Raw genomic sequence first — 13,713 nt, 5'->3', positions numbered from 1 at the left:
ATTGGCCATACTTACAGACCAAGCAACAGCAACGAGGAAGCCATTAGCTGAAATTGTACCAAACTCCCGCCATCAATGGTGTATATGGCACATTACGAAGAAGTTCCCAGAGAAGCTTTGAAAATGCACCTGTAAGTTATTGGTCACCGTTAGGGATGGCAATGGGTCGAATTCCGATCGGATTTTGCAAAATCCGACTCCGACCCTACAAGCTGTCGGATTTTTTATTTGCCTTCGCCTCCGACTCCGACATCTAACTCCGAGAATTCAACTCCGATCTGACTTAAATTTCTATCCTTTCTCTGCCCCGATCCAACTCCGACTCCGACTTTAAAAGTAATTTTGACCCAATTATCAATAGCAACCAATATATAATCAACTTTAAAGACCAATAAATTCATAAATTGAATGATAAACAATATATAAGTACATGAAAAAGTAAGAGTCGGATCGGATAAGTCGGATTCTAAGTAGACTCCAACTCCGACCCTCCTTTGCCTCATAGTCGGATTTTTTAAACGGAGTCGGATTCGGATACTTGTTTCTCGGATTTGGTTTGGATTTTGTTTTCTTCAGATCGGATCGGACTAGGGGCGGATTCGGACTAGTTTGTCATCCCTAGTCACCGTTGTTTCATATCTTTGACATGATTAAATAATCCTACATTTTCGCAATTATGTAGAAATAAAGATATACGTACACTATCTTACTATTTACAATTTACTGTCTGTGCACAATACGTGGCAAGTACCAGAAATTTAAGAGGTCGTTGAAAGCTGTTATATACGAGAGCTTTACTGTGGAAGAATTTGAGAAAGATTGGCTGGCAATTATCAAGCACTACAAGTTGGAAGAGAATGAACAATTTGATGATCTTTTCTAGGAGAGGCATATGTCGGGCTGGCAAAAACTGACCCGAACCGAAAACTCGACTCGAAAAAAGCGGGTTAGGGTTGAGAATTTCGACTCAAAAACTTCAATGGGTTGACACGAACTCGAACCCAAAATTAAATGGGTTAGGTTAAGTTTGAAAATCTCAACCCGAAAACAACCCACTTAACCCGAATTAAATTTCAGGTCAAAATCAGGTCAGGTCAACCCGAACCCGACCTGATAACCCGAACTATTTTAAGTAAAAAAAAAAAAATTGTAAAATGCTTTAAAAGTGTAAATTAGCCCATCCCAAATTCCTAAGAGGCTTCCACATATAAAATGAAAACCCTAAATTCTCATTTTCTACACTCATTTTCCTTCAGCCGTTTTACCCACTTCTCTCTCTTTAATTTTCTCTCTCCTCAAAAACGACACTGTAGCTTAATAAAGGGACACTCAAAAACCCTAAAATCACTTCACCATTGTTGAATCAGAGTTCTTCAAGTCTTCACAATTATTGAATTTGACTACAATTGTTATCTTCTCACTCTCATACTGTATTTTTCTTGCTTACTGTTCTTAATTTATGAGTTTATAAGAATTAATTTTGTTATTTTAAAAGTATATACAAATTGATTTATGCAAATTTATGCTGGTTTATGTAATTATACGAAATGATTTATGGATTTATGCGAATTTACGCTAGTTTATGTAACTATACGAATTGATTTACGCAAATTTATGCAAATTCATGCTGGTTTATGCAATTATACGAATTGATTTATGGATTTATGCGAATTTATGCTAGTTTTATGTAATTGTATGAATTTATTTATGGATTATACGAATTGATTTTGTTATTTTCATGCTAGTTGTTGATTTTATGTAATTATACTAATTGATGTAAGCATTTTACTAATTATACGAATTGAATTATTGATTTTGTTCTGGATTATATGAATTGATTTTTTTTGTTTATTTACAAGTATCCAATTTTTTGGATGATAAAGGAAGTAATTCTAGTTAAAGTAATTTGGCAGGAAGTAATTACATTCAACTGTACAATATTCAAGAACTTTTTTCCGGAGAGGAGGAAGAAATTGATTCAACAATGGATGGTAAGGGAAAGAGAAAAAGCCACAAAGCTTCCCCTAAAAAACCTCGTGTGCTTCTAACTGGTAAGAAATGCCAACGTTGCCTTTCTTCTGATGTTTGATTTGGGAGTTGTTTCAGTTTTTGGAAGAGCTTGATGAAAATGGTAATTTGATTTGCAAATGTAAAAAGTGTGGTGTATGCTTTAATGGTGATAGTAAGAATGGAAAAGGAAATCTTCATCGTCATCTTAAAAATTGTAAACAAAGGTCATTTAGGGATGTTCGTCAAATGATTTTAGAGAAAACATCTTCTAGTTGTAGAATGCATAAATTTGATGCTACCTATTTTTGTGAATTGTTGTGTCTTGCTATTGTTGAGCATGATCTGCCTTTTCAATTTAGTTGAAGTATAAGGGTGTTAGGAGATTATTTTCTTATCTGAATCCTAATTTCAAACTTGTCACAAGAAACACCATTAAATCTGATGTGCTTAAGAATTAAGATGCATAAAAAGGAAAAAGAGCAATTGAAAAGATTCAAAATTTCTCTTACATTGCCCCCCTCATACCAGTATTCATTTATGTGATCATGTGTATGAGTTGTTAAAGGAATAGGGTATTCAAATAAACATATTTTCAATTACATTAGCTAATGCTTCTTCATTTAATGTTGTTGCTCAAAATCTTAAAGGGGAACTTGATTTGATTTGTGGTGGGGAATTTTTTCATATAAGGTGTTGTGCTCCCCCTTATAATGGTATTAATTTGATTCATTTATCTTAAAATCTTAAAATCTTACATTGCTTCCCTCATACCAGTATAGATTTGATTCATTTATCTAGTTGTTCAAGATGGTTTAAAAGAGATTAATGGGGCTGTGTGTGAGATTAGAGAGAGTGTTAAATATTGTAAGAGTTCTCAAGCTAGAAACACAGATTCTTAAGTTGTGTAGTACATGTTGAACTTCAATCAACTCGATCTTTACAACAAGATGTTCCCACTAGATGGAACTCCACGTACATGATGCTTGATAGTGCTTTGTATTTCAAAAAAGCTTTAATTCACTTTCAAAAAGTCGATGCCAACTATGTTCATTGTCCTTCCATGGAAAAATGGGGTAGAGTAGAGAAAATATGCAAGTTTTTGAAAGTTTTTCATGACGTCACACTAGCCTTTCCGGAACCAAATATCCTACTTCCAATCTTTACTTTTCTAATATTTTAAAGGTTAGACTGTTGTTAAAAACTGAAAAGAGAAGTTCAGATCTTTTTATGCAAAAAATGGCTAACAAGTTACTTGACAAATTTGGAAAGTATTAGGTTGATTTTAGTAAATTTATGGTTGTTGCTGTGGTGTTGAATCCATGATATAAGATTCAATGTGTCCAATGGGGTTACAAGATGATCTATGGGGTTGGTGTTGAATATGAGCTTGAGTTCTCTAAAGTTAGCGTTCTATAAGGGAATCATACCATTCTTATGTTGCATCTCATTCTTCATTAAGCAATGTAAATCTCAAATCTACTGATTCTGAGGTTGTGAAGGAACCTTGTGATGATTTTATGAAGGTAAATACTTCTTCCCTTATCTGTTTTATTGTATCATGAAATCTGACTTTACTTATTTTGATTTTCTTATAATCTGATTTGTAAATTTTGAGATTAATATTTATAATTTGATTTTAATATAAATTATGAGATCAATATTCTGATTTTTTTAGTTATGATCTGACTTTTATATATAATTTGATTTTGCATAGTGTGGCTGATTTCTATAATCTGATCCATACAATCTGATTTTTATAAGTTGATTATAATCTGATTTTTTTTAAAGTTAATTATAATCTGATTATAATCTAATTTATATAATTTGATTATAATCTGTTTTATATAATCTTATTATAATCTGATTTATATAATCAGATTTATATAATCTGATTATAATCTGATTTATATAATCTGATTATATAATAATATAATTTGATATTTATGATTTGGTTTTTATAGGATTTTGATGATTTTTCTGCTGAGCAATCATCTGTGGCTATGAAATCAAAGATGGATACGTATTATGATCGAGGAGCCACTTATGCCTCGATCCAGCAACATTGATATTTTAGTTTATTTGAGAACTTGTTCAGTTCGTTACTGTAAGGAGGGTGTTCCTCTCGTAGGGGATCTTCTCCTCTAATACCCATTAGCCCTTTAAAAAAGCCTAGGACTTTACACTTGTTAAGGTGTAGTAGGATTTGAATTCCTAACTTTTTGGGGGACCTTGAATTAGAATTGATTCTGTCATTACGCTTTTTTATAAGAAACAAGTAGAAGTCGCCAATGAGTTCTAGGAAAACTCATAAATCTTGTTCATGCCTTTCTTCCATGTGGAGTTCATGGAATAATTAGCACGAATCGTAAGTTTACCCATGCCAAAATTGGTCTACATGAACTAGAAATGAGTTCAGGAGTGAGGGTACTAAAATAACGTTCCCTTTAGGGGGGAATAGCTATCCTAGCCCTAGTGCGGCCTCTACTAGCTCTTCTCTTTTTACAATTTCATCACCAAACAATATATGCAACGCGATACCTAAAACTAAGTTAGTTGATTTTATTTACACACATCAATTCATGTAGGAATTACATTGCAAAGTCGTTATTCTTTATTTAATCAAATTCGTGAATAGGTTAAAAAATAAACAATATTCGCCTTGGCTTAAGTAATCAACCAACAATTAATTATTCAATTCTAATCTTATTTAATGCAAGATACTATGTGGAATTGATTAATTAATCCTTTTAAGTTGATCAAGGAACACTAATTAATTAATTAAAGTTTTTTTAAACAATAAAGTAAAAGTGATTTATCTAAGTGCTCAGGAATTTACCACATCTCTTTGCTAGATTTCTGTTTAGAACACTTATGGACTCTTTCTTGTTCGGGAACCTCCACCGTAGTAAAAAAAATATCAAAGGGGTGAGTGCTTAGGATAAGAGGGGTTAGGTAACACAAGTTCACAAGTTTTCTGCCAGAGTTTAGGGTTAATTTCTGTGTGTTTAAGCCTCGGGTTAAGCCTCTATTTATAGGGAATGGATATGATTAGATTTTTGAACATTCTGCCGCAGCAGTTGTCGCGTGCAATTGGATGAGTTGCGCGCGGCAACCCAGTGCAAGTGATTTGGTTGCGCTGCTGTAGTCAGTGCAAATAATTGTCTTGCGCCCGTCTTTATAGAAAGATTCGAGTTTCCAATTTTTTGAAATTCTGAATCTTCTGCGAGCGTAACTCTGTTAGTTGTGCTGTGTGTCATGCACAATGAAATTAGTTGCGCGCGCCACCACAACGCGACTCCTTGAGATGCGCGCATTATTTTCTACGGCAATATTTATTTTAACCTAGGCGCTCTTAAATCCGTCATTATTGGGTTTTAAGCACGGGCTTAAGCCTAATTATGATCGGATTTAGTTAATTGGACTTTATTTGGCTGTGTTCTTGGTTTGGGCTAGTCTTTTGTGTTTTGTGGTTTAACCAGTTATCCATAAGCATTCTTCACTTCGATCCAACACGAAGATGGTTTTATTCATCGTGATTGCACTTCCTGTCGGGACAGGAGGCCAAAAGTAGATGTCTATAGTTAGCCCCCCAATTTGATTGAGTCTGGAATAGACGAGGATCAAAGTAGTCAAGGAAATAAATCCGAGACTCATTCTGTGAAGTTCTCAAAGAGTAGAGAATCTTTCAGAAATGTTAAGGATATAGAAACGATCCTCGATTCGCTAAGTGTATGAAGCAAGTAGCTATTAAGGCCAGAAAAAAGTTATTTCTAGCCTTAACTCGCTAAAGAATCTAGATTGATCCTTTGCTTTTGTAGATTGCTTTTACAAGTAAAGGTGTTCTAGGTGATGTCAAATCAAGAGAAGAGATCGGTTTAAAAAAGGAGCAAAGGGGATGATTTTCTCTAAATCATGTCATCGTTGGTCAAAAGTCCTTCGATATGTCATTGAAACTTTAGCTTGACTTTAACAAAGTAAAAAGATGAGAAAAAAGGTGTTTTTGGCAGTTGAGCCTAAACGTTTCGGCATTCGAGTGTAAATGTTTCGGCATTCGAGCCTAAATGTTTCGGCATTCGAGCCGGATGTCTAGAAGATAGAAATACATGTCTCAGGACTGGAGGAACATATCCAAATCCAGTGAGAGAGAACAAATTTAGCAACTCTCTCAGCAGTTTTGTCCACAAGATGAGTACACGTATCTCAAGACTAGGGGCACGTGACTACATAGATGTGATATCGTCTCGTCGTTCTTTATACAGGGGTGATAAGTGATATTTATGTCACTCGTAGGGGTAGTATTTAGGTTATTTTCGTGTTTATTTTCCTTATTTTTCCTTTTATTCTCTTGTTTTCTCTTTAATAAAGTTTCTAGTTTATTTTGGTAAATTTGGTGTGTTTTAGTTTATTTTCTTCATTTTATTAGTTTTAGTCCATTTTCCTATTTTATTTTATTTATTTCTATTTTATTTATTTTATTTTATTTGTCTTGGTTTTATTTTATTTCGTCCTTTTTTTATTTTCATTTTTATTTATTTCTATTTTATTTATCTTATTTTATGTCTCGATTCTCCAACTTGTATTTTTGTTTTTGTGTAAGTATGTTTTCGGGTTGAAGCACGGATTTCAAAGTCAAGTGGTTTGCATTGGATGTTCGAGACCCGAGTCAATCAAGTCAAGCTGCTGCCCATAAACCTTCACCACACCCTACCTTATCCTCCACCACAAGCCACGCACACACACACCACTCACTGTCCCCTGCTTCTCCCCTGCTCCACACACATCGCAGCCTTCACGCGCAAACTCCCCTGTTTCAACCAGCCACCACCAGCTCCACCACACTGCCCTGCTCCTTGCTTCACCCCGCAACACCACACACACACCACAGCATCAACCACCTCCAATCATCACCAGAAATTACCACCGAAACCACCACACAACACCACCAACAGCAACACCAATTACAACCAGCAGCAACCCCTGCTCCAATTCACACACCTTGCGCAACCCCAACAACCACCAACAATCACAACCACAACTCACAATCAACCAGCCGTACACAGCCACCACAATTACCTTCCCCCGCACCACCTCAACAACAACAAAACGACCACCAACAATTAGCAGCTTCAATCAACGCAACTCCAATTGCGACTACCCAGACCTTCGCGGCCGCGCAACTCTGTCAGAAGGCGCACAAATTGAGTCCAAAATCAGAGTCGAGGCAGAAGCTATCGTGCACCTCTGTGTGACGTCTGTGCGGGCGCGCAATTATGGGTTAATCACGAGCTTCTCACGCGAGTTTTAATGAAAATTTAACGGCCTTGATTGATTGAAGCTGATCGACGGTGATGATTGATGATGGTGAATGGCGGTTGAATGGTGGTGATGGTGATGAATGGAGATCAGGGAGCCGAAGAGAAGGAATGAGGGTCTGATGGTTCGTGATTTTTGGGGGAATTGGTGGGTTTTATTTTTATTTTCTTTTTCTTTTATTTTTATTTCTTTTCCTTTTCCTTTTCTTATTTTCTTTTCTCTTTTTTTTTTATTTTCTCTTTTATTTTCTTTTTATTTCCTTTTCTTTCTTTATTTATTTTCTTCTTTTATTTTTCTATTTTTCCTAGTTTTATGAAGTTAGTATAAATACCCATTTTTGGGGTAATTAGGGGAAGAACATTATTATCCATTATTCTACTCTCTAATTAGTTTTAGGGGAGCTTCTCTTTCTAGGTTTAGATTAGAATTAGAGTAGTTTAGAGAGAGAAAGTGAGGGTTTTTTCCATTGATGAACTTGGATATTGAAGAAGGAGCTTGATTGAATCTTTGCAAATATTCATCTTTAATTAATGAGCAATCTCTTACTCTCTTTCTTTGTTTTTGTATTTAGTTTTATTTGCTTATTTTGATTTTCCTTCATTGCTTGTTGATCATGTTGATTCTTGATTATTTGTTGATTAATCTTGTTATTGTCATGATTAGTGAGTAATATCCCCATTGAGGGGATGGTTGTAGTGTAGTTGGATCTTGAGCATGTTCTAGGTTTAGAGTTGATTTATTTGTGATTAAATTCTTTATATGCTTGATATTCTTTAATCTACTTGCAAAATGCATGTTGTTAGTTGATTAAAGGTGAATCTTTGCTAACAAGGAACGGAAGTTGACTTAGTTAAGGTTCATTGTTATCGATTGTTATTTGATAGTACCTCCTAGTATATGGTTCTAATGTGGAAGCATAGAGGCTATGTTAGGAGAAGCCAATTGACCCCGGAAGGCGGCTAGATTGGACCCTTTATTTCGATATTTAAGCATGTTTAGTTCATAATTAATTCAACTTCCATGCTTTTGTTTATGTTCAAGTGAATGCTATACCTAAACCATTTCCCTTAATGTTTTATTTCTTGTTTTAGCATTTTTAGACTTTAGTTGTTTATCTCCTATTCCGGACTAGCTTAATTGTCGATAACATTTGGTGGTGTTTAACCGTTCTCTGTGGTTCGACCCCTATGCTTGCCTTATACTCGTATTAGGTTTGTTTAGGTTGTATAAATTGTATTTGATCTAGGTGTAGTCGTTTGACGACGCGATTATTCCCTTGTCAAGGGGGTGGACGAACACCCTAACTGTTCGGTAAGCTAGTAAGCTTAGTAACTACCGTATTTATTTCCAATCAAGAAGTGCCTGTTCTTGATGGTTCGGCGCGCTTGTTGACTCGTGAGCTAACCCCTAAAGTAATCCTCTACCTTTCAGTTTCAAGAGGTAGATCTCGCAAAGCTTGGGCTGAAGTGAAATTTTACGCAACACCTACGCCATACAATTTTACGCTGTACGATACGCCTTGCATTTTTACACTGCATGATGACGCCTTCCTTTTTGCTTTGGATGTGAAAAAAGAAGAAAAGTCGGACATTTAAAACGTCAGCACAGTAAAATGACAAACCTGTCTATGGGAGCTTTTACGTAAAGCACCACTACGGAACGTCTTAAGACACATTTACGAAAAACGTTCAAAACGTATGCTTAGGAAGGCACAACCACACTAAAATGCGCCCTCAAAGAAGACTAGGGATATATGTTGGATATGAATCTCCATCGATAATAAAGTACTTAGAGCCTATTATGGGAGATTTATTTACGGCTCGTTTTGCATATTGCCATTTTAATGAATAAGTTTTTCCAACATTAGGGGAGAAAACAAACAGCTGGAAATGGAGATTATTTGGAATGAATTATCATTATCTTGCCTTGATCCTCTTACTAAACAATGTGAATAGGAAGTCCAAAAGATAATTCATTTACAATACTTAGCAAATTAATTGCCAGACTCATTTACTGACCAAAAGAAAGTGACAAAGTCACATATACCAGCTGAAAATGATACTATTAAGATTAATGTCCCAGAAGGACAAGGCCAAGTTGCAAATGATTTTAAAGCACACCTGAAGCGTGGTAGACCCATCGGTTCCAAAGATATAAATCCTCGAAAAAGAAAAGGAGCAACAATTGACAATGGCCAGACCGAGGAAGTTATTAACTTTGACGGATCTCCTGAAGATACCTTAGACATGATGGAAAAGGATATCCAGGTACCTGGCAATGAAGAAATTTCAACAAATTTTATCATGCTTGGAATTACATGGAACCAAAACCAAATCGACGCCGATAATGTTTTTGCAAGAAATGTAACATTAGATGTCATGAATGATGATGAGGATCATGAGCCAAAATCCATTGATGAATGTGGATAAAGAAGCAATTGGCCAAAAAAGAAAGAAGCAATTGAAACTAAATTAAAATCTCTCAAAAAATAGAGGAGTATTCGGACCTGTAATCCGTACACTTGAAGGTGTGATACTAGTGGGATATAAATGGGTCTTTGTACGAAAGAGAAATGAAAATTAAATGGTGATGTTGTAAGATATAAAGCCCGATTAGTTGCACAAGGATTCTCATAATGACCCGGTATTGATTATGAGGAGACATACTCTTCTATGGTGGATGCAACTACTTTAAGTTTTCTAATTAGTCTGGCAATAAGAGAAGGACTTGATTTACGCTTAGTGGATGTAGTCACAACGTACTTATATGGCCACTAGATAATGACATTAACATGAAACTCCCAAATGGATTTAAACAGCCAGAAGCAGCAAATTCAGGTTCTCAAGAACAATACTCAATAATATTGAATAGATTTCTATATGGATTGAAACAATTAGGGCGCTTGTGGTAAAAGCGACTAAGTGAGTACTTGTTGGAAAAAAGGGTATAAGAATGACCTTATATGCCCATGCATTTTTATAAAGAGATTTGTATCGGGATATGTCATAATTGCAGTATATGTTGGTGATTTGAATATTATTGGAACTCCCAAAGAGATTTCAATAACAATGGGGTGCTCAAAGAAAGAATTTGAAATGAAAGATCTTGGAAAAATTAAGTTTTGCTTAGGGTTACAAATTGAACATCTAAAGAATAGAATCCTTGTGCACCAGTCAACATACATAGAAAAGGTTGTTAAAAGATTTTTCATGGATCGGATACATCACATCCATTGAGTAGCCTTGTGGTTGATAGAGCACTTGATGTAGAAAATGATCCCTTTCGACCTCGGGAGAATGGCGAAGAAATTCTTGGTCCTGAAATACCATATTTAAGTGCTATATGGGCATTAATGTTTCTTACTAGTCATACACGACCTAACATATCATTTTCATTAAATTTGTTAGCAAGATTTAGCTCATGCCCCACCCGAAGGCATTGGAATGGGTTTGTTTTTCTCTAATAAATCAAAGAAGGTTTAATTGGTTTTTCAAATACAGAGTACATGTCTGACCCTCATAATGATAGATCACAAACTGGATATGTATTTTTGTGTGGAGGTACTCCTATTTCTTGGCGTTCTATAAAACAAATAATTGCAGCTACTTCTTCTAACCATGTAGAAATTTTGGTAATCCATGAGGCTAGTCGTGAATGTGTATGGTTAAGGTATGTAATTCAACATATACAAACAAATTGTGGCATAAACTTCGAGAAAGAAGTTCCAACAATTTTATATGAGGATAATGTAGCATGCATCGCCCAACTTAAGGAAGGGTATATCAAAGGTGATTGAACAAAACACATTTTACCAAAATTCTTCTACACTCATGATCTCTAGAAGAATGGTGATAAAAAAGTCCTTAAGATTTGCTCGAGTGAAAACTTGGCAGATTTGTTTACTAAGGCGCTCCCAACAGCCACATTCAAAAAGTTAGCTTACGACATTGGATTGCGTCGTCTAAAAGATCTCAAGTGATGTAGTTATGAGGGGAGTTAATGTGCGCTGCACTCTTTATTCCTTAACCATGGCTTTTTCCCACTGGGTTTTCCTGATAAGGTTTTTAACGAGGCAGCATCTTATGCGCATTATAATATGTTCTTTTGTACGGGTTTTTCTAGTAAATTTTAGCTATTGTTTTATTTAATGTTTAGTCACTCATTCAAGGGGGAGTGTTATGAAATATCTAGATGTAGATGACTATTATTCCATATGTACCATCTAGAACATTCTAAAGTTAGGTATTTAATCTTATCCGATGATGAAATCCTAGATAATATACTGTAGACACCTAAAAATGTCTCCCCAAAACCAAACCCGATGATGAACAACCTTTCACCGCCATTATAGGTCGGGTTGAGTATGTAATCTTTGGAGTGCTTAAATCCATGTTCCATTCAATATATTTCATAAATCTATCCAATTCATAGCCCATTTTCTCAAACCATAACTTATTTTCCTCTTTTCGTGCCTTTAAGCCCAAATAATTCATTTCGTGTCCTTTAAAATCATTCATTTCGTGTCCTTTTTATAAAAACGTTTAGACCAGTTTATTTTGGTCCATAATCTGGGTCCAATGATTAAATATTTGGATGGGACTTTAAAAGAGCTTTCCAATGATATATTATAAGCCCAAATCCAAGTTGTAACGAATAAGTTATGGCCAAAACACTAAACTGGATCTAAACCGAACCTAAGCCCACCTTACCTACGACCCAATGATCATGTGGAGGGTCCAAAGGATTTAATCCCACTCCTAATCCAATTAGGATTAATTGGAAGCTTCTATAAGCTTCTAAAAGATCTTAATTATTCTTTTTGAAAAGATAAGATTAAAGAGTTTGAAATAGAATAAAACTCCTTTAGTAATTTAATTCGAATTGAAAGACGTTCAAAGATTGACAGATATTATTTTCGTTCCTCACTGTTTTTATCTGATTCTTAAATAATTGGATAGCTCTTGAAATTATCTTTCCAATTATATATTATAATATTAATTCCGAGCTATAACGAAAAAGATATGAGCTAAATACGAAACTCTATCAAAAACCGACACCGTTCCCCTATTTCGGCCATATCTTTTATTCTACAAAAGATTTTAATCTGATTCTAATTGGGTTAGAAAGTAGATTTCAAGAGCTTTTCAAAAATATCTTATTCATCTTATTTCAATTTCTGGATCAAAAGATATGATAAACGCAAAAACTGCTGTCTATCGCAAGAGTTTTATCCGATTCGAATTCTTATCTTTTCTTGATTCGACCCCTCTTTTTTCCCTATAAATAGAGGTCATATCTCCCCTTTTTCAATCATCAACAAGCTTGATCACCAAATCATTCTCTCTTCCTCTCTTCTACACTAAAAATCATCCTTTCTCCCTACACCAAAAATATTCTCTCCTCTCTCTCTACGTACACCAAAAATCATTCTCCTGCTCTAGCCTAAATTCTAGCCACCCTATTCTCTCATTTTATATCCCTTAAGCACTCTAAGGAGTCCATACAATACCCGAAGTTCTATAGTTAAACCAAGGCGTGAAAGGTAGAATTAACTGAGGGTTTGGACCAAATCAACTCAACCTTTTATTTAATTTAATTTCCATTTGATTTATTATTTATTGAAGTTACTAACAGTTTATTCATGATGTAGCAATTCAAGGAAACGTGAAAAGTGAGTAATTAATCACTTAATTACTCTTGTTATTATTTCTTGTTGCTATTATCATGATTAGGGTTTATTATTATTTGATTTGATTAACGATATTATTGTTGAATTGCTTCCAATATTAATGTTTGTTCTATTATTATTATGATCACCATATTGCATGTTAAAGAGAATATGTAATTGAATATCACGCCTGATAAGATATTTTGGACAACCGGTTTAGGTTCCTTTTTAATCTTGTTGTTTAATCAAGTGATCACCAATATTTTAGAATAATGTGTGCATTAATATTTAACCAATTTAGCATAATTAATAGTTTGGAGCGAATTAAATATTTTGTTTGTATGCCTTTGAGATCGCATGAATACTTTTCACAATAAGAATCGAGTAGAGGCCAATACGGGCGAATGTGACTCAATGACTCACTTCGTACAATCATCCCCGATCCTCCTTTCGTGGTTCCGAACCATATGGAGTTAGTAATCTCATGGATTATGAATGGGGTGTAACCTTCACGGGTCAATCGTTGTTGCCTTCGTTGTCCCTTTTCGTGGTTGCCTTAAATGATCCGTGAACGGTTTACAAGTTCCTTAAAAACTTGTTAGCGGCTCCCTACTTTCCTTGTCCCTAATCGTATATGTCAATTCCCACTTCCTATGAGTGCCAAGCATATTCTTAACATGCTTTAACGTAGGCGCACTTCAAACGACGCCTACATATACATG

Source organism: Chenopodium album, chromosome 23, assembly GCF_948465745.1.
Source record: "Chenopodium album chromosome 23, dcCheAlbu1.1, whole genome shotgun sequence".
NCBI lineage: Eukaryota > Viridiplantae > Streptophyta > Magnoliopsida > Caryophyllales > Amaranthaceae > Chenopodium > Chenopodium album.
This window is presented reverse-complemented; position numbering follows the sequence as displayed.